Source organism: Pan paniscus, chromosome 4, assembly GCF_029289425.2.
Source record: "Pan paniscus chromosome 4, NHGRI_mPanPan1-v2.0_pri, whole genome shotgun sequence".
Taxonomy (NCBI): Eukaryota; Metazoa; Chordata; class Mammalia; order Primates; family Hominidae; genus Pan; species Pan paniscus.
The window spans coordinates 21,957,544-21,984,421 of record NC_073253.2 but is presented as its reverse complement, the minus strand read 5'-3'; the positions used below and the strand labels follow the sequence as shown (position 1 = coordinate 21,984,421).

General features: G+C 38.6%; 1 protein-coding gene across 1 annotated transcript in view; it reads right to left on the bottom strand.

Annotated features, from left to right (window-relative positions):
- Positions 1 to 2,431: 2,431 nt before the first annotated feature.
- Positions 2,432 to 26,878, bottom strand: part of LOC134730423 (serine/arginine repetitive matrix protein 1-like) — a 173,944-nt gene continuing 149,497 nt past the window's right edge. The window contains exon 5 of the mRNA XM_063604397.1: positions 2,432 to 2,923. The gene's annotated coding sequence lies outside the window, so the exon portion shown is untranslated. The remainder of the gene's footprint in view (positions 2,924 to 26,878) is intronic.

Below are 26,878 nucleotides of genomic sequence, written 5' to 3'. Positions count from 1 at the left end.
TTCCTCAGAATCAACAACCAGAGTTAAAGCATGTTCCCCCAAAAGACATTTGGGGATCAATTCTGGGTCAATTGCGTCAGGCTTTGATTTATCACATGGTGTCAGGCCATGTTAAAAAAAGTAAGTTAAAAAAAAAAAAAAACTGTATGAGGTAAAGGCCAATGGTTTGACTCAAATTGGTTTGTTTCCAACTTTGCTTTCTCCCAATTGCTCTGCCCTTCCTCCATTCTCAAAACAACTGTGATTTGCTGGGTTTTAGCTGTTAGACAGTTTGCTGTTCAGGAATATTAAATGCAGTAAATCTGGACTATGTCCAGATTCAATCTACCCTACACACACACATATACATACACACACCAGGCATGGGGACTTTCTCCTAGGATATGGCACAGAATAGGGGTGAATAGTTCAGGCTTTGGAGTTCAAGAGGTCTGGATTTGGAGTCCCACAACTTAAGCAAGATAGCATACCTCCACAGCGCATAGTGCCTACTTCAAATGGTTATTGTGAGGTTTAAAGGAGATAGTTGAGAGAATATGTGTAAAGTATCTCAGTGCCTGACACACCATGAGTACCCTGTGAATAGAGAAATTACTATTCTATTGACAGATGGGGCAGCACATGACAAGTGGAGCAGCCCCTCTGAAAGCCCTGCCCATGCATACAGAGTGCAGCAGGGCCCAGGGCAGCAGAGTGGATGTTGGTACAAATAACAGGGCTGAACTGGCAAACCCAAGACACCAAGTAAGAGGCCCAGGGGACTAGACTGTATAAAAATATCCAGTTTATTTGGATACGTTCTAAGTAGATTGATTGTAAGCTACCAACCCCTAAAGTAGCACCGATAAAGGTGCTATTCCATTAGCAAGACTACACTAGGCACCAGGAATGCACAGATGGACCCTCCAAGAAATCTTCCAGAACAGGAAGTAAATATCTACAGTTTAGTATAACACAAGTTAATAACTAAGACTTCCTGGAAGATACCTCATGCAAACTAAAAGTGGCATAACAAATATCCAGTATCACGACCAGGAGTTTGGGAGTGGGGCGATTCAGCCTGTTACAGACAAATCATATCACTAAAGTTACCAGTCCAATTAGAGCTATTCCTTACTGAGGAGCAAATAATATTTTTTTTAGAAATTAAGTTAAAAGGGATCATATGAGAATTCACATCACATTATTTATGGAGCAATATAATGCCTCATTCAAAGAACACTTTAAATCCAGTTTATACAGAGCAACATTGTTTATTTAATAAGATGGAAATAGCACTTACACAATGCATTTCTCAGACAGCACACAGTGCTATTGGCAGTATGTATTGGCAGCTTAATTAAGAAGTCTGTTGATGATGTTAAAAAAAAGCTGACACATTTTCAATTCAGATGGACACTCCTCAAGACAAAGACATGTCTATTGTTGGCTCATACATACTAAAATGTGTCACAGACACTACATAAAATGTCTGGTATCTACAGTTATATCAGTGTCTTTACACTGGGAAAATCATGACACACTTATTCTCAAGTCAGAAATAAATTTTTGGAAAAATTAGACAGTCATTTAACTTATGGAACACGAAGGCCAATGAATACAATGAATACTGAAATAATTACTTAGCCAAATTTTCATAGAGCCGTTGCCCAGATGGATTTTGTTCCATCCCTATCCTATCTTGGGTCTCTGAGAACCATCACCCACATATGATCCAGATCTTCCTCTTCTTCATGCTAATAACTCACTCAGAATGGCAGGCCCCTAGGGCTGGGGTCCACAAGCTGCAGACTAGTACCAGTCTGTGGGGGTCCATGGCCTATTAGGAACCAGGCCGCACAGCAAGAGGTGAGCAGTGGGCCAGTAAGCATTGCCACCTGAGTTCTGCCTCCTGTCAGATCAGTGGCAGCCTTAGACTCTCATAGCAGCGCAAACCCTACTGTGAACTGTGCATGTGAGGGATCTAGGCTGCGCACTCGTTATGAGAGCCTAACTAATGCCTGATGATCTGAGGTGGAACAGTTCCATCCCAAAACCATCCCCACACCATCCACAGAAAAATTGATTTCCAGGAAACTGATCCCTGGTGCCAAGAAGGTTGGGGACCACTGCCCTAGGGCGTGGAAGGTAGTGGACTGTAGAGACAACAGGTATAATTCACCTTCCCACTCCCCAAGAAATCCACAAGCAATATATTTTTCCAACAGACAATCTATATCTAAGAGGAAAAAAACAGAATTTAATGCAAATTAACTCAAACTACAATGTATTAATATGTCTAAAGTCTACTAAATATTTATGGAATCAATAAAATGGATCATATCAGAAGCCCAACAACAAAAAAAAGGATTAAAATGTCCTGAGTTGCCATGTTAGGAGTTTTTTTGGATTTTGTTTTGTTTTTTATTAAAGAGACTTAAAACACAGAATATACTTTTCCATTCATGTATTTATTGTCTTGGGGATACACCTAATTAACAGCAGAAGAAAAACAATGTACCCTGAAACTAACTGTAAATTTATTGAAGACAGGCTCCACATCTTTGTCTCCCACATCTTCTTCCCCTATTTTGTGCAGTGGTTCACATATAGTAAGTATTCAATTAAGTTGAAAAGCAATGCATGTTTCAATTCACATTAATTTGGAGGGGTTGCACTGATTTAAGGAGCAGCTGAGATGAAAAGGCTAGCTTCGATCTTTTCTGATTTCTGGCTAGTGAGGCACACCATCTTGAAAACTTCCTCTGCTGAACCTTGCATAACTGCTGTCCACTGTGGCATTCTTAATGTCTTGATTTGTTTCCATTTTTGCTGAAGGTAACGAGATGGTTCTCCAGTGCTTATCTTTCCAAAGAGAAAACGTGCAGGGTGATTTGAAGCAGGTACTCAGTGGCTATCTGTCCCAGTCCTAGAGGCAGTGTATCTGTGGACAAATTGAAACCAATTATTAATCCAGGCCTTTCTAAGAACAACTTTTCAGAAGTACAAAGGTTAGCTTTTACTGATCACTAAAATGTTATTTCGCTCAACATTTCAAAAATACAACCAGGATCTCTTATGGTGGTTGTCTAAAGCTTTATCTCCCTACTTTAAATAATGACTTTGAAATCCATCTCACCCCCAGGCACAGATCCAAGCCTAAGGAAATCAGAAATATCACATACCTGCATATTTGGAAAAGAAAGTTCCCCTACCAGGTAAGGATTCTGCATTTTCATTCCTTGTCTTTATAAGCAGGAAAAGCCCCACTCGAGGTCCCAGGCCCTACCCCTTTGTGAATAGTAAAGTCCCTGCCTGTGTCCCATCCTGTGGCACCATATGGATGGCTGGGAAACAACAGTTGCAGATAGAGAAGCGTGCTATGAAGCAATCGGACAAGCAAGGAACATTTTCTTCAGCAAAGGCTCTGAACTAGCCAGGTGGGTCAAAGACAGAGGCACACACGAAAACTTCAAACATCAGCTAGGTAGGAAAGCCCCCATGAGGGCAGCATGGAAGGATCCAGTCACACCTTGTGTATTAGTTACACCATCATGCACCAGAAAAGACAGGCATCTTTACAAGAAACATTTCCATTCATTCACATGCTCAGGGGCTGTTGTCTCTCTGAACTGTCTTACTGCAGACCCTGCCTCCACCACCCCTCCTTGCTCAGGCCCTCTTCTCCTCAGCCTGGAATAAGATGGCCTCCTAGCTAGGCCTAGGTCTCCTCTGCCATAGTCTCAACTCCTTCCAAGCAATGCTACCTCCTCTGGGCCTCCACCTCAGCCATTCATTCCAGGCTCCCTCTGAGCTTGGGCCCCTGATGTCTCCACTTAAAAGGCTCAGCACTACTGTAACCTTCAACCCATCCTCATCAGAGCAGACCATAGAGAAGCAACTTCAGCCCAGAAGATGGTGAGACTGGAATTCTATATTTGACCACAAATGCATTCAGTTGCACTGACTTTACTCTACATTGCTTCTTCATTTCTCCGTTTTCCTAGTTCCAAACATGTTGGCTCAATCCTCAGAGCTGGCATCTGCCCTGACTGGATTTTCGTTTTCCTACAATGCCTTATGCCTTGCCCTGAACCTAAATCTACTTGACTAGGGACCTGATAAAACCCTTCCCTAGATTCCATTCCAGGCCTCCAGCTGTAGGCTGGGATCCAGCTGTGATTAGATTGCCTCCTTTCATGATACCACCACTCGTGACTCTAAATCTCACCTGTTATCTACAATTCTAGTGGCCCAAACCTCCTGCTAAATTAAATCTCCTCAGGTACCAACACCTTCCCTGAACCAATCCCAACCACATCCACTTGGTCACTAAGGACTGGACTGCTGGCTTATGCTAGTGAAACCAGGTTCCCAGTCCCTAATCTTGGCTTCCTCCTGTTCCCTGGAAACCTATGCTGCTGAGACCCTTCATAGGAACTTCCTCACCCAGCCTAGACAAATTATAGCACTATGGGGTGTGTGTGTGTGTGTGTGTGTGTGTGTGTGTATGTGTTTGTGTGTGTGTGTGTGTATGCAATTAGAATCTAAGTGTCTTCTTAATAAAAACTTACTGATTTTTCTACAGTAAATGTCTAAACTACATCAGAATAGACATATATATATATATATATATATATATATATATATATGCTGATCTCTAGAAAGAAAAGGAGAGGAAAGTTCCATCCCATCTTCTCCTTACCCCTACCCAAGCCCATCCTCAAGGAGGAAAAGACACAAAGTGACTGAATCAAGTTACCCAACTCAGTTAAACTTTTTGTAAGTGGGAGAAGCTTTTAGTGTACTGGGAGAAAAAGTTAAAGCTTTAACTTCTGTGGGCTCTCTCATCTCTTCAGGGTTCATCTCTTTAAGGTTCTCACTCTCTTTGGATTGCTTCTTTCTACTTCCACATGGCCGGTGTGATAAAACTGGACTGAAACTTCTCTGAGCTGAGCTCATCAGAGACTGCATTAGGTTTGGGGTAGGAGGGCCAGGGCCCAGGTAGGCTAAGAACGTATGTGCATGTATTAAATATTTGAGGTGTAGCCTGTGCTCATCTCCTCCAAGTACCTGTGGCCACAAGAAACACGTGGGCAAGGATCTGAATGCAATTAGAATCTAAGTGTCTTCTTAAAAAAAACTTACTGATTTTTCTACAGTAAATGTCTAAACTACATCAGAATAGACCAAGAATTCTGAGAAACTTTGAAGTTCTGGGTCAGTGTTATTTATGATTCATGTATTGAGTACATCCCTCATTCAAAACCTTAATTTTATTTTTATAAAGGCATTTCTCTAAGAACACACTTCTTACATCATAGATCTCTGAGTCTGAGATCTGTTTGAGTTAGGATGCAAGCAAGACAAATCCTGGAGGGTTTGTAAGCCTTCCTGCCAGATTAAAGCCAGGGACTTCTACTATAAAATGTTTCACTGGCTCTTGCAGATGACCACAGTCCACTGTAGAATCATTTAATATTCATGATACTTCACATATTTTGAATATTTAAATATAACATATACATACTACATACATATACACATAACCTTACTTGAAAAGAATTGGATAATGGATTTAGGCATACCCCAAAGTCCTATGATCTTTCATCACTTGGACAAGTCTGTGGTGAAAACTCCACTTTGAAACAATGTTTTTGTTAGCATGTAACTCAGAATGACACTGCCCCTAATACCCACTGTCCACATCTTTTTATTGATAGAATCCTTGAATTTAAAGAGATGAATGGCCACAAAAACTATTTTTTCAGGCCCTCCTGGTAGCTAGGTATGGTTGATGGGATGTGAGTAGAAACTAGGAATATATTTGATTTAAACCCTTAGTACTAATATATGTTGCTCAGTCACTTCTGTGGCTAAGGTGAGAACATGCCTGTAGAAGAGAAGTCTGTGCCTTGGTGAGAGTGCGTGGCCAGCAGTCTCCGATCTGTGTAGGTATTAATGTGTCAGGGCTGAGTGTTCCAGGATTTCTCTAGAGGCTGGCAAGGGCTCCTGAACCAATTGTCATTTCTGTCTTGCCACTATATCAGGGTTGGAGAAGTCCAAGCCTTAGGACCCAGTTTCCTTTCTACCTGGTGTTCTCCTGCCAGAATACCATGGGCTGTTACTTGCCTTGAGTTGGAAGCAGTTTGCATGTACACTTGTAAATTTATTCATCCTTTTAATTTATATAAGGTTTTTTTGTACACAATTCTCAATTACTTAAGCAACGACAACAAATTTTGGTTTTCTTTTGTTATGTAAGAACATTAGGCCCCAGCAACATGCTACTGTGTAAGGAAAAATAAACTGTTGCAGTTAAAAAAAAAAAAGTTAGGAGTACCACCTCCAAGGAATGCCCTTAAAGAGAACACTTATGCATCTTCAGACATATTAATGAGGCCAATATCCAGGGGTACCAGAGGTTATCAGATAGAAGTTTACATCTCCCTGACCCCACAGTCTAAACATAAGCAATCCAGAACTGCTACACCAGCTTTGTTGTGTCAAGGAGCTCCTTCTTTCATGTTTAAGCCACTATACTTTGGTACCTCTCAACAAGAATATAGGTTAGGTTGCTGTAACAAATACTTCTCTGCCACTTTATAGCTGACCTATCTTGGACAAATAACTTAAACTCTATATTCTTTTAACTGTATCTACTTCACAGGGTTGTTGTCAGCAACATGAGACTATGTCTTTTTTGGGGGAGGTAGGGTGGGGGTCTCATATCTCTGGTTTCTAGCACAGTACCTGAATATAGTAAGCATTCAATAAATACCAAGCTATTATTGCTGATCTTACTCATACGCCAGATCTAAACAAATAATGCCAGACCTTAACAACTCACCATTCAGTATTTCCAATAAAGATCTGATATAATCCAAATAATCAACATGGTGTGCATTAGAATGATCACTTTCTGACCCAAATCATAGAAAACATGGTTTGACAAAAGATATTATCTGACTTGTGAATTTATTTTTATGAAAACTCTTATATGTAGAACCACTGGTCATCAAATTAATGAACTGACTTAACTTTTTTAAATGATCCACTTGTATTGGGCAGTCCTGGAAAGTCAAAGGCACATTGCCCCAAGAGTAGTGGTTCTGTCCCTGCCAGTTATTATTGCAAGCTTCCACTGTTCATGCATATACTGCAGAAAAGCCTGATTTTTATAACACGTTTATGATTGTGAACTTGTATTGTAATAATACAGAATCTCAAGAAAAATAATTCTTCTGTTTTCTCAAAGCAAGATGGGCACTTTTTTTGCTTCTACAAAAATAGCATGGATGAGAGTTTTCAGGAAAACACATTTCTCTTATTGAAGAGCACTTAATAAACACACACCTGACTGCTTTCATTTCACCACAAGTGGTGCCCATTTGCCAGTTATCGAAGTAATTCAGTCTGCTCTGTTGAAGTGATGGATTCTACAAACTGTGTAAGGCTGTCATTAAGGAGAGGATAGATTATAGTCTCATGCAGGACATTACAGTACTTACATTTCTCACCCACACAGCTTATGAAACAGGGGAAACAAGAAGATGAACATAAAATTAAACATGGACTTAATGCCTTTCTCTCCCAATGAATGGAATGAGCTGGTCACTAGCACACACTTTTTACTACTTATATATAAAGTTCCATTTCCTTCTAGTTAATATAAAAAGCTTTGACACAAAGACTATGCACAAAATTCATTATGCAGTAATTTAAGTCTAACTTGCCTTTGTGCCTCTACTTTTAAAATATTATTCTTTTTTCACCCTATTTATACAGCCATTTTTGCTTCTCTATAATTTTTACCTACTTAAAATTCTCATATAGAACAGAGATTATATCTAGAGTAAGATTCATTAATTTGGGTGAATTGAAAAAGACAAGCCTGAATGAATGAAAAGTCTAAAGTATGGACAATTATCAAAACGAGCATGATAACAGCAACAGCTGACATGTGGGAGTTTATTACATGAAAATCACTGGGCTTTTTACCTTATATTATCTCATTTAGTCCTCAAAACAGTCCTGGAGCAGGTATTATCATACCATTTTTACAAATTGGAAAACAGACTTTAAGAGATGTTAACTTTCCTAGGGCCACATAGCTACTAAGTGGTAGAACTCCTTCCAAAGTTGCAGTTGTCTGACTCCAAAGCTCGTGCTCTTTACAACCACACCAAACTGCTAGGTTTTTTTCTTCAATCAATAATAATATTAAAAGTAATATCTCAGAGGAGGGTTAAAAAACTCTAAAGTGGTTTATTTTAAAAAAAAGTATTTAAAATTAGCTCAACACTTATTTTAGGTAATATTTACCTGGCATTTATGAAGTAACTACTTCACACAAGGCATTTCTATACATTAAAACTGACCCTCACAACAACCTCATAAAGTAGATAACTATCTCCATTTTACAGATGGGGGAAAATACTCAGTGAAGCTAAGGTCACATAGCTAGTAAGCAGCCTAGTCTTTGCACTATGCCACACTACTTCATTATCTGCCTTATAAGGTCATTCTCTAAAGTGCTGGAGAAATCTGCTTTTTAAAGGAATAGTGCCATCCTCCTGCAATTTTATTTATACTATTTATTAGTTCAGCAAAGCTTTAGTTCAGAGACAATGCAAAGGTAAACTTTAACCCAGGCCTTGACCTCATTTTCATAAATTCCAAATTTAGTGAGGTCCATGTTAATGGGTTTTATTGTATATGGAAAAGAGTTTAATAGTCACTTAGCACTGCTCTATCCATTAATAAATCTAAAAAGCCACACAAAGGTGAAGGAAGGAAGAACAGTGACCTCAAAACTAAAACAGATAAAGAGTGCCATAATTTGTACTCCAGCAAAAAAGTCAGAATATAAAACTTCCAATACATAACAACCAATTCAATCTTACAAGTTTAAATGCTCATTCATCAATTAAAGAAAATTAACCTAATCAGATGCTCATATTAAAGAATACAGCCATAGCAATTCAGCAATCATAATTAAAAGTCCATTTCAAAGCTCTTTGGTGTGCAGTGAAATGATCTAACAGCGAGGCTGCCTGGTTCTTTTCACGGTGTTGTGTAAATGTGCACAGTATGTGGTCATTCCCAGCTCTTGAACATGTTCATCTTCGCTACTCATGCTGCACTTGTTTCTGATGCAGATATGCTTCTAGGTACACAATGAGTGGGAAACATGTACAAGATATGACAGTGAATAAAGCACATGTCTGCAGCACTGTTCTCACCATGCCTACAGCCAGTTCCATAATACACAGGGGATTTTTTTTCTCCTTGTAGGTCATCACCATACTGAAAATATTCTAAATAAATCCTACAGGTGTCAGAGGGGGCCACCTGGAGCACTTAGAGTCCCACAACTCTGTCAAGTTGCATCATGCTTTTTTCTTTTCTTTTCTTTAGGCCAACTTGTGAAAGACCTGCCACATGCCTCTCTGCAAGGGAAACAGCCTTGGGACACAAGCAAAGCAATCCAGGTAAAGGATAGCCAACTATTCTTTAGGCCTGATGCACTGTGGAATAGGTGGCAGAAGCAGATTTCAGGTCCCTTAAAGTCTGGCCAGACTCTCAATAGGTCACCTACTTCCTGGTGACTGACAGCCGAGGCCTAAAGGGGGCCAGCTTGCCGAGGACCAGCTATTCTCCATAAAGTATAAAAGAATAAACTTCCCACCTGTAATCCCAGCACTTTGGGAGGCCAAGGTGGGCAGATCACAAGGTCAGGAGATCGAAACCATCCTGGACAACATGGTGAAACCCCGTCTCTACTAAAAATACAAAAATTAGCTGGGTGTGGTGGCATGCGCCTGTAGTCTCAGCTGCTTGGGAGGCTGAGGCAGAGAATTGCTTGAACCCAGGAGGCAGAAGTTGCAGTGAGCCAAGATTGCACCACTGCAGTCCAGCCTGGCAAAAGAGCGAGACTCCGTCTCATAAAAATAAATAAATAAATAAATAAATAAATACATAAAAACTTCCCTACTATATGAATGTAAATTCATCCAAATATCTGGGGCTCCCATAATTTGCTGACCCCTTATCTGTGTTACCTGACTGGTTTGTCCACCAGGCTCACCACAGTATTACGTTAGGATTCAGCCTTTCACTTTCACTTCCAACTCTCTTGGCCACAGCATCATAATTGCTACCATTTCTTTTATAATCGATTTTGATTTCAAGTCACTGGAAAGCATTACTGAAAAAGAATATGGAGTTTCACTCTCTGGACTATTCAATGTCATAGCAAGAAAAAAACCTTCCTGGGTGTGTTGGATAAACTGAGCACTCTCAGAATCCTTCCCAACCTATGAGTTCCTCATTATTATTAATCAAATACCTAGCAGTACTACTTCTAGGAATCTATCTTACAGAAATAGCAGCACAAGTTCACAAAAACAAAAACATTACCATGTTCACTACAGTGTTATTTGCAATGGCAAAAGTGTTAAGTGATCTAAATGGCCAACAGTTGAAGGATGATTAATTATGGACCACCCATACTCAGGAGCACTGTGCAGCCATTAAAAATAACATAGTATGCCTCTATTTACTGGCATGAAGCTATGTTCAGTGAAAAAAGGATGATGGACAACATGTATAGAGTGATACCATATTTGGAAAAACTACCACTGTGTATATATAGAAATATATGTGTACAAAGAGAAATTATATGAAAAGAAATATATCTTAGAGATTTGTAACTATAAATATGTAGTTATGTATATTTCTGTTATGCGATATTCAAGTAAAAACATTTCTATTGCTGGGCACAGTGGCGTGCACCTGCAGTCCCACCTACTTAGGAGGCTAAGTCAAGAGAATCACTTGTGCCCAGGAGTTTGAAACTATAGTGTGTGAAGACAGTGCCTGTGAATAACCACTGCACTCCAGCCTAGGCAATACAGAAAGACTCTACCTTTAAAAAAAGTTTCTATTATATACTTATATAAACATATATTTGCATATGCATAGAAATATCGGAAAGGATATACATTAATAGTGGTCACTTTTGGAAAGTGAGTTTGGAAAGACAGAACTTTAAGTTTTTCTTAAACATATAGGTGTTGAGGTTTCTAAAGGATTCTGCAAAATTGACACCCCTTTCCTCTCCTAGGTTCTGAGCAAATAAAGAAATAATACAAAAATAAAAACAGATGGGGGACCAGAATATAACCTTTATTCTGATTGAAGCCAAGGTGGAGGAGGTAGCTTAGTCTGAAATCCAAAACACACATGGCTAAGCTATAGAATTATATCATCTTGGGGCCGGGCATGGTGGCTCATGCCTGTAATCCCAGCAATTTGGGAGGCAGAGGTGGGTGGATCACTTGAGGTCATGAGTTCAAGACAAGCCTGACCAACAGGTGAAATCCCGTCTCTACTAAAAATACAAAAATTAGCCAGGCGTGGTGGTGCACACCCATAATCCCTGCTATTCGGAAGGCAGAGGCACAGATCACTTGAACCCAAGAGGCGGAGGTTGTAGTGAGCCGAGATTGCACCACTGCACTCCAGCCTGGGCAACAGAATGAGACTGTCTCAAAACCAACAAACAAAAAAAATTGTATCATCTTGGCAGGCCAGGACAGCAAAAGCTGGGATTAGCCCCCAGCCTTAGAGAAAATGTGTGCTCTTGGTAGGCAGGCCCTTCTCCAGATAGAACGAGCATGGCAGTAAGCTGAGCTAGTCCACTTATTCACCCCAAATTTACCAATTAGGTAAGTCACTCCCCTATAGAGTACAGTGAGAAAGAGGGTCTGTCAAGTAGGAGTATTGTCTTTGTCTGAGAAAGTAGTTTTAGCATATCTGGGGTGGCTGAAGCCATACTGCAAAGGGTTAAACAGTGAATGGTGAAAAGGCAGAGACTGCAGAGTAGACAAGTCAAGAAGAATGGAAAGAAAGAAGGCTGGGAGCAGGGAATTTAAAAAAGGATTTTTTTAAAGGAAGAGGCCAACAAAATGTCAAAGGTGGAAAATGGAAGAGACAAAATAATTTACAGGGAGAGGCTAAACATAGTGATAGAGTCATGGACGTAAGTGAATGTGGCCACCTCTCACTGAGACATGAACAAAAGGGAAGGAAGAGAAGTTGAGTTCTTATCACAGGACCAATTCTGTAAAAAGAAGGATAGATCCTAAAGCTAAATCCAGAAAACAAAAAATAAACTTGCAGACTGCCAAAGAGCTGGCTGTGCTACAGTCATGACAAAAACTCGGCAGAACCAAGACTACTTGTAAATGTTTTATCAAACTGGGAAAATTACAAGAAATATGTGATTTATTATTTCTAAGACTGCTTAGATTAGTATTGATATGTACATACTCTCCATATTATCCAAAATCATGCTTCATAACATCAGTTGATTTACATGCTCCTTTGTCCCTGGGAGCCCTAAGGAATAAAGTTTTTCATAAGAAACTTTGAGTGATTTAAGCTTGACTGGCTCTGTGCAATTTTTCATTGCAATTCTGGCTACCATTCTACCATATGCCCCAAATCACAATGCAGTATAAAGTAAAATCAAACAGACCAAGGATTGGTGGGAAGATTCCTAGTCTACAAGTCTGGCTCCATACTTTTAACTGATGGAGACCGAAATGTCTGCACTGGAAATGTTTCTGTGTTTCCACTGATCTATTTTCATGCCATGGTTTCAACAGCTTCAGAAGTTCCAGTAAGAAAAGGCTTCTTCTGGTAAACAGATTCTTTTGAGTTAAAAAAAAAAAAAAAGAGGGAAAAGCTTCGTATTTTTCAACAGTCCCCAAAGTTATATTCTTTATCAGGTTTTAAGGTTATGTTCCAAGTCTCCATTCCTTGGTGTGGTTTAGCTTTACAACCAGCTGCCCCCTCTTCACTAGCAGTTTTTGACGTCATCCAGGCTTTGCAAAATGTGTGCTACAGCCCCTACTCGGGCTTTTCAGCTGCTATGAAAGTTATACTGCATTTGGTTAAGTGTGGAGGCTGGCACCAGGGAGGATCCATGATGGTGATTATCATGCAAATCAGCCTCCTGCAAGTCAAGCTCCTCCGAGGAGGCCTTCCAGCTCTGCTTCCCTCAGGGCCGCTCCATTGTCCCCAGCACAAAGCTAACCATCTTGGCTGCCGACACTGGACGCCGCTGAGATTGGTTCTCCTGACAGAGATTAGTGGGCAGCAATGAATCTTTCACTTGGGGTAGAAATATGATTTTATTTAAGAAAATAACCATACATAATTGGGCTTCTGTCACTTTAAATTTTAATGGTGAAAGTAATATGGAGGCTTCTGGAACTTTAAATTACGGCTTTCAGAAGCTTCACACTGAATCTTTCAATTATTCTCTGTAAGTACTTTCTCAAAGCATGTGCCACCATGACATTGATATCACAATTCAAATCTAAATTCAAAACTGACTGCAAGGCTATGAGCTATGTGCTGGCGTGCATGCTGCCTCATTTTATCTTTGAACATCTGACGAGGCGAATCAAGAGGCACTCTCCCGGAGCCCAGCCAGCTGTTTGCCAAATATTCAAATGCTCTGACATGCAGAAGAGCCTTTCAGATTTCCCCACATCAAAATTAGCAACGACCCCCTATTTTTCCCATTAGCTTCTGGCTCACCTACATCCTTTCACGCAGGCCCGCCTGACTCACTCAGCTAAGTGCTTGCTCTTGCTCACCTCTCGGGTTCCCGACTCCAGCAATTGGATCTGGTGTGTGCTGCAGAATGGCAGCCAGTTCAGACAAAACCATGGGGGAGAGTTTTCAAGTCAGTGTTTCCTTGAAGTGGATCTGAAAGAGTGGCTGAGCTGATATTTGCAGTAGTAGGAAGGCAGAGAGCAAAGACAGCATGCAGGTTTTACTTACAATACATTCATTAGGCTGGAGCAAAAAATGGAATTGGAAAGACAGTAGCCAGGGGAAAGTGAAAAGGCTTTCCTTTTCCTTTTATTTTGGTGTTAACTTCCTTGTTATATATCCATTTTATCATTTTAAATATTTTTATCTTCATATTAAAACAAGTGGAAAGGAATCTTTTTCATAGGTCTAGCTTTAGACTGCTTCAACTATTTTTAAATGTGTCCCCTACCTCAGTAAACACAGCACCACATTTACAACTGTAAATAACTAATCCAGTTGCACATTGGTTAATCTACAATGAAAAACAACCCTTCTTTCACATTTCAAAGGTCCTGGAACAATTTTCCTCAGCTGGATGACTTAGAACAGAGGCTGTGGACAGCACCTGGGGAGTTTAGAATGGGAAAGGGACTAAGGTGCCAAGTGGTGAAGACAACAGCCCCTACCCCAGCGGCTGGCAAAATTTCCTGAAGCTGGACATCAAAACCCGGGCCAGCTGGGTGAGGGGTTCCTGCATTCCTTCCGGAAAAGCTGGGTCTTTACTTGCTCATTTCCTATGATGTGTTTATACTTGGACAGAAGGGGCACAGCAGGAATGCTTTCAGGGCACATTTAGGGGGAAGCCACTCTCACAGGAATCATGAATGCCAGATGTCAAACAAACCTGTGCTGCTGAGAATTCTCTGAGCAGGATGCAAGGGGCACCACATCACGTCTGAGGAAACTCTGCTGTCCTGATCCGGGGCCTCTCCTTAGCTACAGGCAAAGGCAGGTAGAAATCCTTTCATTTTAATAATAATAAAAAAGGAAGCTGCTAGTGTGAGCATAAAATTACCTAAGAACTAGATAGGCTGATGGCATTCCAGTTCTGCCAGTAAAGTCTATTCATCCTCTCAATTCAAATCAGCATAAGGCAAGTAACTTGCCTCTGGGAACCATGGGTGGCAGAGGCAGGAGGCCCACACGTGGAATGGCCATAAAACAGACATCAGTCAACAGCCTTACCCCAGCATTATTTCCTGAATACAGACTCAAACATTGCTTTGCACTGAGATCAGGATTATGGTGCCCAAGTAGGCACTCTTGTAAGTCACTGACCATGGACAGAGAAAATTTTAAAAATCCATATTGGTTTCCAAGTCCAAAGTAGTACAATTACAAATCTTGTCTAACTTTAACACTGACGGCTTATGGAGTGTTTCAAATACAAAACAGTTCTACATAAATCATTCACTCAAACATTTACCGTGCTCCTATTATATGCCAAGTACTATACTTTCATGAGTCAGCATTGGTTAAATAATAATCTTAATACTACTAGATTTCTCTGCAAAATTTAGCACTGTGGCTCACCCCTCCATCTTAAAGGCCTTCACTTCTGTAAAAGTTATCTTCTCTTAGGAAGGTCTGCCTCTCAGACTACTCTGTCTTTACTAAGTCCTCTTCCATGGTCCTCATTTCATTAAACCCACAAGGATTGAGGAGCAGTATAGCAAAATCACCTGGGGGACATATTTTTCACACTGCACAGATCCCCTCCACTCCCATTTGAGAATCATTACATATATGAACCCCTCACTATTTCTAGCTGGAGTAAGTTATTTCTCTTAAGAGTCTGGGGATGAAAAAAACAAAAGCTGAAGATCTCTGTACCAAATACTTTCTCTAGATGATATCATCTACTCTCATGACTTCAACTACATGCCAACTACACACTGATGACTTCAAAAATAATATTTTAAGCCCAGACCCACGTCCAAATGCCTAGCACACCTGTTTTCAAATGACCTACCATCACAAACTCTACAAGTACATTATATTATATTTTCTTATATAATTTTATAATTTATATCAAATTAAATCATAAATTATATAATTTATATTTTTCTCTCCTTTTTCTTAATAGTATTAGTATTTACTATATGATCAAGGTAACTAGCCATATTTATACTCCTTCTTCTCCTTCACACTTCCCATTCTCACCCCACATAGATCAAATCTGTCACCAGATCCTTTCTCTTCTTCCTCAAGAACACATTTCAAGTGTATCTACCTACCATTTACTATATCCCACTTGGACCTCTGCATTAGCCTCCTCACTCCTCCCTACCACCAGCCTCTGCACTTCAGACTATTCTCCACATGCTTCTGATTCCTATTGATTAAAGCAGGAAATCCTTGAATGCATTCCTCATAATATACAAGATGCTTTCTGATAGCAAACAGACCAACTTCTTAAATATTCATATTTTAATAGGTTTCAAAAAACAGAATTAACACATCAAACTGGGTGTCAAGTTAAAAGTTTGCTTTAAAAATAAATTTCAGTATAAAACTCGGGCAATTTAAAGAAAAATTAATCTATTCAGGTAGTGTGAGATGTTTTAAAAAAGATAAAAGCAGTACATGAATCAATGATGTTGGGAAGCTTGGTACTAGAAAGTAGGTCTAAACTCCTTAATATGGTATCAGATATCTTAAACTCCTTAACATTCTCTCCATTTTTAGCTTCTCCCTCTCCTACATTTCCTGTACGCTACATATAAATTCTGTATATCAGCTTTGCTGAAAAACAAAACACCCTAAATTTACTAGCTAAAACAACATTTTATTTAGTTCATACGTCTGTGAATGGGCTGGGCAGTTAGTTCCGTCCGAGCTGACACCCCAGAGAGATCAGGGGAAATCTGGGCTGACAAATGATTTCCCCTGGACACTCCCATGTGTTTGTGATCAAATGGTGGATCAGCTGGTAGTAGATGATCTCACTCGCGTGTTTAGCAGTTCGATGACTGCTGGCAAGAGCCTCGGTTCTTTTCTGGGTGACCACTCATCCTGCAGCACAATAACCTGGGCTCATTGACAATACAGTCACAGGGTTCCAAGTGCAGAAGCCCCAGTGCATGAGTCTCTGTACTGTTTGCTAATATCCACTGGTCAAAGCAAGTCATATGATCAACCTAGATTCGGTAGAGAAAGACAGACTCCACCTCTTAATGGATGGATCTGCAATGTCACTTTGCCAGGAGTTAGAAGCAGGAAAGGGAAATTGGTGACTGTTTTTACAATCAACCAACTCTTACCATCCATCAAATATGCCAGGCATATTCACACACATGCTCATGCTGTTCCCATCACTTAAAATGAACTCTCAACTTCCTCCTGTCCTTCTGGGAAATCCTTATTGCTTGTCCTTCAAGGCTCTGATCAAATATAGCATTCCCTGACACCTTCCCTCAAGGCATAATTAATTATTCCCTCATACGTTCCCATGATCCCTTGCATTGCCTCTATTATATCATTCAGTGAATTGTATTATAGTTATTTATAATGTCTTATAAAGTCTCTCTCCTTAAATAGACTGTCTTTGTACCACCAGCATCTAGCACAATGTCTGGCAAAGAACAGGCATTCAATAAACGTTCAATAAATTAAATTAAATAAATTTAAAACAAAGATTAAAGTCTCCCTGGAATATGCCTACATTAAAAAAGATTTAAGGTACAAATACAAAACTGGCCTCATGAGTTAGCAAAACTAATTAGATCCATCTCATCTAATTTTTTCTTTTTTTTAAGATAGAGTCTCACTCTGTCACTCTGTCACCCAGGCTGGAGTGCAGTGGTGCCATCTTGGCTCACTGCAACCTCTGTCTCCCAGGTTCAAGGTATTCTTGTGCCTCAGCCTCCTGAGTAGCTGGGATTACAGGCACAAACCACCATGCCCAGCTAATTTTTGTATTTTTAGTAGACATGGGGTTTCACCATGTTGGCCAGGCTGGTCTCAAACTCCTGATCTCAAGTGACCCTTCCACCTTGACCTCCCAAAGTGCTGGAATTACAGGCATCAGCCACCATGCCTGGCCCACCTCATCTCATTTGAAGGGCACCAGGCAGGGCAATGCTCCTTGCCAAAAGCATTTTTTCCTGTGGGACTGGCACAAAGCCTGAACTTCTAGCATAATTTATTCAAGGTCTGAACATGTTTTGATGTAATACAAACAACATAGGCTCTGGAGTCAAAAATACTACTAGGACTCAAAACCTAACTACGTGTGTGATACTGACAATTCATTTTGTGCATATCTCTGCACTACTTTTTTCATCCATACAATTATCTGTGTTGCAGTAACACATGTAAAGCAGCTAGCACAGTACCTGCCATACACCCAACACTCATATCAAATCACAAAGTCTCCTGTTTAAAAAGCAAATGCCCCTGGCAGGGGGTAACCACAAGCCCTTTTTATTGCCATCTGAGAAGAGTGGGAAAAAGGTAAAAGGAAGAAGAGTGGGAAAGTAAAGAGTGGCAGATAAACAACTTCACAGTTTTACTGAGAGCTGGGCTTGTGGCTAGTGATGAAAGTTACATCAGTTTTTAGAGATCCAGCCAAGTAATAAAAGTCCCCCCCCCCTCCCGCCAAGGCATATAATGACCATTTCTGGTAATACAGGACTTGGGAACTGCATAATTTAGGACTTTGGGACTTGCATAATTTTTCTGGGCATCGATATGGAATCACCATTTATAAGTATACCTAGACAAGACTACTGAAGAGTTAGTTAAGGAAGAAACAGAGTTATTTAAATGTTACTCTGATCTTTTTCATGTATAATCTCTTGCCCTTGTCCTTCATTTAAAAGGGGCAACTGTAATGGTAGTAAACAAATTTCCTCCTTACCTAAGGATACAATTTTTTTAAGTGAGAAAAATTTAAAGAACACTACAAAACACACAATTATAACCTTTATATCGCTTCTAAAGGAAATATTGCCATTGAAATCAAAATAAAATGAGTTTTAGACACACTTATATCCTGTTTCAAAGTAAAGCCAAGTTTTAATAAAATGTTTAATTTTCCAAAATCCAAGCAAGAACTCTTATGAGAAGTCCCTACAGTTGTCCCTCCTGAGGCTGTTCTCACACCTCAGTGACAACCCTGAAACACTTCTGCACTTCGGGAGCACTAAACCAATCTACTTTTGTTGACATCTAACCCTGTAAATAAGACTCCACTGTTACCCATGATCTTTCACCCCAGCTACATTGTAAACTTCCTGGTACCCAAGATTCTGTTTTCTGTATTTTCCTAGTCCACCTGTCCCTACTCTCAGCACCCAGATTTGTACTCAATAATTGTTAATTCATGGCTGACAAGGAAATGTATAAATACCACTTGCTGACAGTAAATTCTTTGGTCTGTTCAACTTCAGACCAAGACCTCTACAGATCCTAAAGACTGAAATGACTATGGTGACCCACATTCACATGTAAATTAAAAAAATACTAAACCATAAAGGACAAAATGTACACGTATGTTTTTAAATTAAAATAGTTTCTGATGGCAAAATTCTAGGTAAGTTCATCAAAGGCTGAACTCTTCTTCATTCTTTTCCCTCCCCATTGTGAGAGCATACATGTGTATGTGAAAGAGAGAGAAAGAGAGAGAGAAAGAGAGAGAGAGAGAGAGAGAGGTGAGGGGAGAGGGAGCGAGGGAGGATGAATCTGTCTGTGACTTCCAGCACTGTCTGCTATAGGGTAGTCCAATTCTGGGTCCACTTCATAAAATATATCAAAATGCTAAATATAGTTATGGATGCTATACAGTATAGAATGAGCAATCAAATAATTGCCTAAATCCATATTCATATTTGCCGTTCTCTTGTTAAGTATCCAAATTCTATTTCAGGTTTGTAGTAAGAGAGCTTAACATAATATAAATAGAAGCAATGTAATATATTATTTCACCTGCTCTTACAATTGTATTGTGGTTGTGTGTGGAAAAGGAGGTACAGCAAATGATTGTCAGCAAATCACTCACAAAAATGTGAGAACTCCAAGTTCTTTGCACTTTATTTCATTAGACACCAATATTTGATAAAAGCAACAAGCACCAAATTATATTAATATAAACCTTCCATAAATAATGTTCACAGCAGTCACAAAGTTTAAAATACAGATGCTAATTACAGTGCCAAATCAAAACTACCATATTTCAATTAAAACTATTTTCACTTGTAATGTGATTATCTTATTCATAGTAACAGGTATTAATATTTCTATTAAACCTGAATAGGTTGTGCTTAGCCATAATTGTTCCAATGGATCTGTTTCCAGTTTTGTATTTTAAAATCCAAGTGTGTTCCATAGAGTTAAATAGTTTATTCTGATGTACCCAGGTAGACTTTTGTCTTATAATAGAAAATGTTTGGATATCTAGGGAAATGGCATCAGAAAAATCAGGAAATGCTTGTGATTGTACAGGTACTTCACTTCTGATTATATAGGTACTTTTAAAACAGTAAAAATTTTAAACCCTATACTTGCATTGAAGTACAGCTAGAATGCAAATTTAGTAATAAAACTGAATAATTTAGTAGCTTGTTTTGTGATCAGGTCTGGTTGGTATTCTCTAAGATGTATCCAATTTTTAAAAATTCTCTCTGTGGCTTTGAACTGGGGTGGATGCATATTATGTCCATTAAATAGGAAGCCAAGGGTTACTTGAACAAATAATATTATGGCTTTGTAGAATGACTAATGGTCTTTGCAAAGGCCCAGACTGGTTTCATCTTTCTTAAGATTTTATCACTGATTTGTTCTTAGTCATGTGCAGTCACTAAAGGCAGCAGAGGTAACAAGTGTTTGATGTATGATACTTGAGCCACTTTTGTCACAGCTGCATTTATTTTTATGCTATACTCATTCTTGGTACTCTTATATGTATGTGGTTCTTTTACTTTATTTTTTTTCTTGTTTCCAGTGATGGGTCAAACAGATACAGCAATTATAATAACACTAACCTCTAAAACTCTACGAAATAACAAATATCTACTTCCTTGCAAGGGATGACTTTACATTGCAGATTAAATAAATGACCACAGAAGCAAGCATCCTAATATAAGAGTTTAACTCTTTGTTCACTGCCATATTTGCACAGCTTACAAAATATCCCTTACCTTTTAGCATATATTATCAATTTCAATTCAATCCATCCTGTGACAATCTGCAGCAAGTCACAGAAGTGCTCTTCTAGTTGAAAGGAAATTTCAAGGGAGGAGGGATGTGGAAAAACACATTTAATTTATTCTATTGAAAGGGGACATTCTAAATGGTTTCTGAGCTCTTTTGCATCTTCTTACACACTGCAAATCAGCTCAGATATCTTAATCAGTGGCTATAAACATATCCTTATCAGTAACATATTCATGAAAGATGGTATGTGTATGAGCTGCAAAATGTTTGGCAGAGACCCAAGAATACAAAAGAAAGAATATGGTAAAGAATTGATGGAATATCTTTGTGTTTCAACCCTATTCATTCTGGGAATTTTCTATCATCTGTGTTCCATTTGGAAGGATAATAGACAAACCAACAGAATGTCAGGTTTCTGTGACTTGGTTTCATCTATATACAGTTACACATATTGTACAATGATCCAGGATGGAAGCATATCTGTACACAATGATGAATATAAGTACATAATATATACCTTCTTGTGTCTCTCTCTAAATTTTTCTATTCATGTTATTATCTTATGCAGAGTTTACTGCTTTTCTGTTTTGACAATCTAAGCACTGTCTAAACATTGTTTCATGAAATCAAGAGTAGTCCTCGACAATTAATTTTTGCAGTCAATGGTCTTCTCAAAATGGGCAACTCCCCTTGGAACTTAGGAGCCACAACAGCAGACTGTGTGAGTGAGGGAGTGAGACAATTCATTAGCCGATTCTGCAGCAACTCAAAGTGGCGGGGGATGTCAGCCCCTGCTCTGGTGCTTCAATACTAATGAGAGTCATTGCATATTCATAACCCCAAATACAGTCAGCTTCTTGTAAAAACTTTTGTCACCCAGGCTTCATGGCAAGAGCAAAGCACTGCACTCTTCGTGTCGTGGCACTTCCGCCAAGTGAGAGTGAGAGCAAGATTGATTGCTTTGCAACGCTGCCTGACGGGGAACTAAAAGATGCTGCCCCAAGGGTCCTAAAACTGCTTAGTTTGATTGCAAAGCTCCAAATAATCAAAGAAACAAAAAAGAGGCATTGGTGGTGAATGTGTATGTTGATATATACATATACACCATTAAAAATATATCAAAAAATACTCCAAACAAGAAATTTGGCTTATTCAGTATTCAGAGTAATTATCTGTTAGGAATGTAAAATTCTCACATCAATTCTTATTATGCTGAAAGAAGAATGGTGTGGCCCAGTAAACTTGTTCTCATGTTGCAGAAATGCCATGCATATCTTAATAGAAACAGGTTTCTAAAACTGTCTGAAGTTTCCCGTCATTATCAATACCAAAGCTTAGTGAACTGAACCTGTCAGTTCTGCCAAATCTAGAGCTACCTGGAATCCAATTCCTCAGGCGCCTTTTTGTGTTGTCACTGTCTCCCTTGCTTTATCATCATCATCATCATCATCATCATCATCATCATCATCATTATGGTGAGTGTCCAGAAATGAGCCATCCAGTGTGCCTGCTAGGAAATCCTAAGGGGTCAGCACTATACCATCTGACCCCAAAATACCTCTGTTTGGGGTAGCTACCAGCATCCCCTGGAGTCAGAGAAGGGAAATGTATGTTTCAGCACCCACTTTGAAAAAGCCTTGAGCATTTTTTCACTCGTAATGATGTCTTCAGCTGGAATGCCAGCACAGTTACACATTTTTCTGACAGCCATACAGGCTATAAACTACCCATAAAAATTAAATAAAACAGGACAGTGAAAGAAAACTTTCTAAATTTGATCACACTTGAGTTGTTAAAAGTTATTTCCAGATGCATAATGTGTATAAATATCTGCATAGCTAAAGACAAATCAGGACTACTGAGATGATGGCGGGGGGGAGATGATGAGGTGTTGTGGGGGATGGGTCCCACCAAACTGTTTTATATCTTAGTCACAGACACACAAGCTTTGAAAATAGACGGATTTGTGTTTATGATTGATTGAGGTAACTGATTATCCACAGATATTTTAAGTGTTGAGACATTAAATTGTCAGCTCTATCAGTTTGATTGCAGTAAAACATGAAAACATTGACTTTTGTCTAGTTAGAGAAATTTATTTTTCCCAGAATGACAATCCTTTAAGTAGACACCAGGCAGCTTGCCAGATTTCCATGTCATACACTGAAGTTTGCAAATGCAACCCATATTTTCAAGTGTTTTTCAAGGTGCAATGAATGGTGCATAGGTCTTTTGCAAATGGTCTTGTAATAAACAGAATCCTGCAGTATGTTTCATTCCGTAAACCCAAGAAAAGTATTTACTCATTTTGAAGACGAAAAACACATTGTAGCTTTGTATTCATGGAGTACATGTTACCAGTGCTCTTCACTTACTTAAAGTATCTCTCAAAAATAAAATAACCCTCTTTGGACCACCACACTGTAAATGAGTTTGATTAATATGTTTTATAAGCCTGAAATAAATGCTCATCATAACTGTCAGTGAGCTGACAGCTTTCAAAAGTCTTTGTTCCCAGAATGAGTAATTTTTCTGATCTTCTTTAAAATACCGGTCTAAAAGGAAGATGTTAAAATCAAGTACATTCTACCAAAATTTGATTGCTGTTAAAGCAGCCTTGTATTCTGACTCCCTGCATAGACTATATGCATGTATACTACTTGACAAAATAAAAATACCACATCTTATTTATTATTATTGCTTGTCAGAACACCTGTGCTTTTCATTGGGCAGAACTGTGGTTCAGTGTTTAAGACCTAGTCCATTATAAGAATAAAAAATGTCAGATGTTATATATAGTCAATTCTTTTAGTAAAAATTGACCAGGAAATCATCACTAGACCCGATGATTTCAATGAAAACACCAGTCAAAAATCAGATGTGGTCATTAATTCTACTGAAACACCAACATCTCTATATTTGCTGCATATTTTCCAAGTACTTACCATGATCATTAAAATACAGAATGTTCCAAAGACCAGGGGACACCATTGAGCCCTCCATGTCTGAATTCTGCAGACAGCAGTAGATAATACCTGATGCTAGGAAAGGAACACATAGAGGGTACCCAAGTAGCTGAGCAAGGCTACACCAACTAGAACAACAAACACTTCTTCCTGACTCCTTTAGCCAATCACTTGTGTCCTGGAGCATTGGGTTTGGTTACCCTTCTTACCATATCTCAGAGAGTAAAATAACTATTTTAAATGGTCATTAAATTATCCATTCCCCTATTTCTCCATTCCAACTACTGCTGATGCGTCATAGCTGTTCCCTGGCAGAACTTCACAAAGCACCCTGACTGTACGCTGCCTACAATTATAGCTTCTTTTGTCAGCGTGTTTTCCTCCTTAATTCGGTACTACCTGCTCTCATACCATGCCCACAAAGGTTGAAGTTACAGATTTTCTCATATCTTTTTGTGTAATTTCTATTTTTCCTAATCTTTAAGAAAGGCTTATTTTACAACAGTATATCACATTTGTCCATTAGAAGTCATTTTTCATTTTATTATTTTCCAAATAGCCAAGAAACCACAGGTTTTATACATGCTATCACTGGCACATTGTGAGCATTACTGCTCTTCTTGTTCATTTTGATATATGCATTATTCAACTTTTAGTAAAGTATATTTTCATGCTTCTCCTATGCCATGACCACCCCTTATAATTTCTGATACATTGTGGCAGTTTTGAAAACAAAGTTCTCTCGTATCTTATAGACTAATTTCCCCACTTTTGTTATACCTTATCTTTTAGTGAGATATAAAGTTTTAGTATTTGGCACATGAATTAGGTCAAAAGATAATTTATTTTCTTCTTTGTTGTTGGGTTTTTTCCTTTAAGGAAACTAGAATTCCCTTGTAGCCAGCCTAAAACAATCTATATGCTATTTACATGCCCATGATAATCCCATAATTCCAGTAGTTCCACATTGTTTTCCAGACCTTCAAATTCTGTTCTTCTCAAAGTACTACACTGACTGGAGATTATGTTGTTAACTCTAAGAAACAAAGAAATGATACCTGGCTCAGGCAGGGTTCCTCTCTTTTGACGTAATGAATGCTATCTCCAAGTACAGTCATACATTGCTTAACAACAGGGATATGTTCTGAGAAATGCATTGTCAGGCAATTTCATCATTATGTGAACATCACAGGATGGACTTATACAAACCTATGACATTATGTAGCACATGACTGTATAGAGATGGTACTGACTCAGTACAAGTGTTAAAGTGGCCTGAAGTAGGATGCTTTTGACATTGCTCAATGCTTTTGACTGCTTCCTTGTCTATTCTGAATCATTTTTCATCTGTCCTCTAGTTTTAAAAGTCACTATGACCTTGTCATTTAGTGAGAGGAGCCATCCTTAACTATGATTATAAACTTAAATAATTATGCTGATCAGAATTTCCACACTTCACTCCTTCCTATGCCTCATTTCAGTTGCACGTATTTACTTTTACCAAAAGTAAAATTTATTGCCTCTACTTGAATTTCTTCCTAATGACCTACACGCAGCCTCCCTCACAATTCCCAGAGCCCTCAGGCCAAGTGTAGACTTTGCCTTATTTTTTTTTCCATATGCTCTTTTTTTCCCATATGCTCTTTTTTTAGTGTCTATCAATATTTACCAATAATATCTGCACATTAGCAATATTTAAAAGGACAAGTAGTCTCTTCTTACAGCTAATGAAACATTAGCGTGTCCTTTCTTATTACCTATAAACTATTGGCTTTTGCCTTTTTTTCATTGCTAGAAGGGATGATCAGTTTAGTGCAGTGATCTTCAAATTATATTCAGGGGTGCCTCAGGGTCCTTCTTAGAAGAAAATGGATGAAGTGGGGCACCAAACAGAAGGAGAGTTCCAGGCCCAATTCATCCAGCCCACTATCACTTTTTGTTTTCAACTTTTTATTTTCAAATAATTTTAAACTTACAGAAGAGTTTCAGGCATCGTATAAAGAACTCCTGTTTGTGTTTGACCCACATTGTTAACATTTTGCCACAATTGCTGTATCATTCTTTCTTGCCCTTCCCCTTCCCCCTCTCTTCTCTATGTATAACTTTTTTCTCTAAATTGTTTGAAAGTAAATTGCAGATACCATGTTTCATTACCTGTAAGCAGTTCTGTGTGACTTTCCCAAGAAAAAAGATATTCACTTACAGGGTCAAACTACAATAATCAAAATCAGGAAATTTAATATTGACATAATGCTATTATCTAATGTAATATGTAGAACTTATTTGAATTTTTCCAACTGTCCCCAAAATGTGCTGTATGGCAATTTTTGTTTTTCTGGTCCAGAATCATCCTTTCATTGTCTTTCACAACACTGACCTTTGTAAATAGTACATGCAATTTCCTTTGTAAAAATCCCCCAATTTGGGCTTGTCTAATTTTTTTTATAATTAGATTTAGGTTACATATTTTGGACAGCAATATTATATAAATGATGTTGTGTTCTTCTCAGTGAATCACATCAGGAAGTACATGATATTGGTTTGTCCAATTATTGGCAATGTTAATTCTGATTACTTAAGTTGTTAAGGTGGTATCTACCTGGTTACTCCACTATAAAGTTCTTTGTAATTAAAACCTATTTTATGCTTTGTAAGTAAAAAGTAACTTACGGGTAGATGCTTTTTAAGACCTTGTAAATATGCTGGTCCTCATCAGATTCTCATTCACTGGTTTAGCATCCACTGATAATTTGTTTAATTGTTATAGTGGTTGCAAAATGGTGATTTTCTAATATTATCATTCCTCCTACATTTATCAGTTAGTATCCTACTCCCTTGTTTGTTTAAGTGTGAACTCATGATTTTTTTATTTTTATTTAATGGGTTGAAATCATTATTCTCATTATTTTGAAACTCAAATTGTCTGAGTTTGGCCAGTGAGAAGCCCTTTGATCTATCAGACTTCCATGGTTTTCTGACATGTCCCATCATAATTGGAGCTGTATTATCACTTTATTTGTTTTCTGATGTATTTCCAAGCAATGCTTTTAAAAGTTTAAAATAGATTGTTCCACTATAACACTTTTTCCCCAATTTGCCTCATT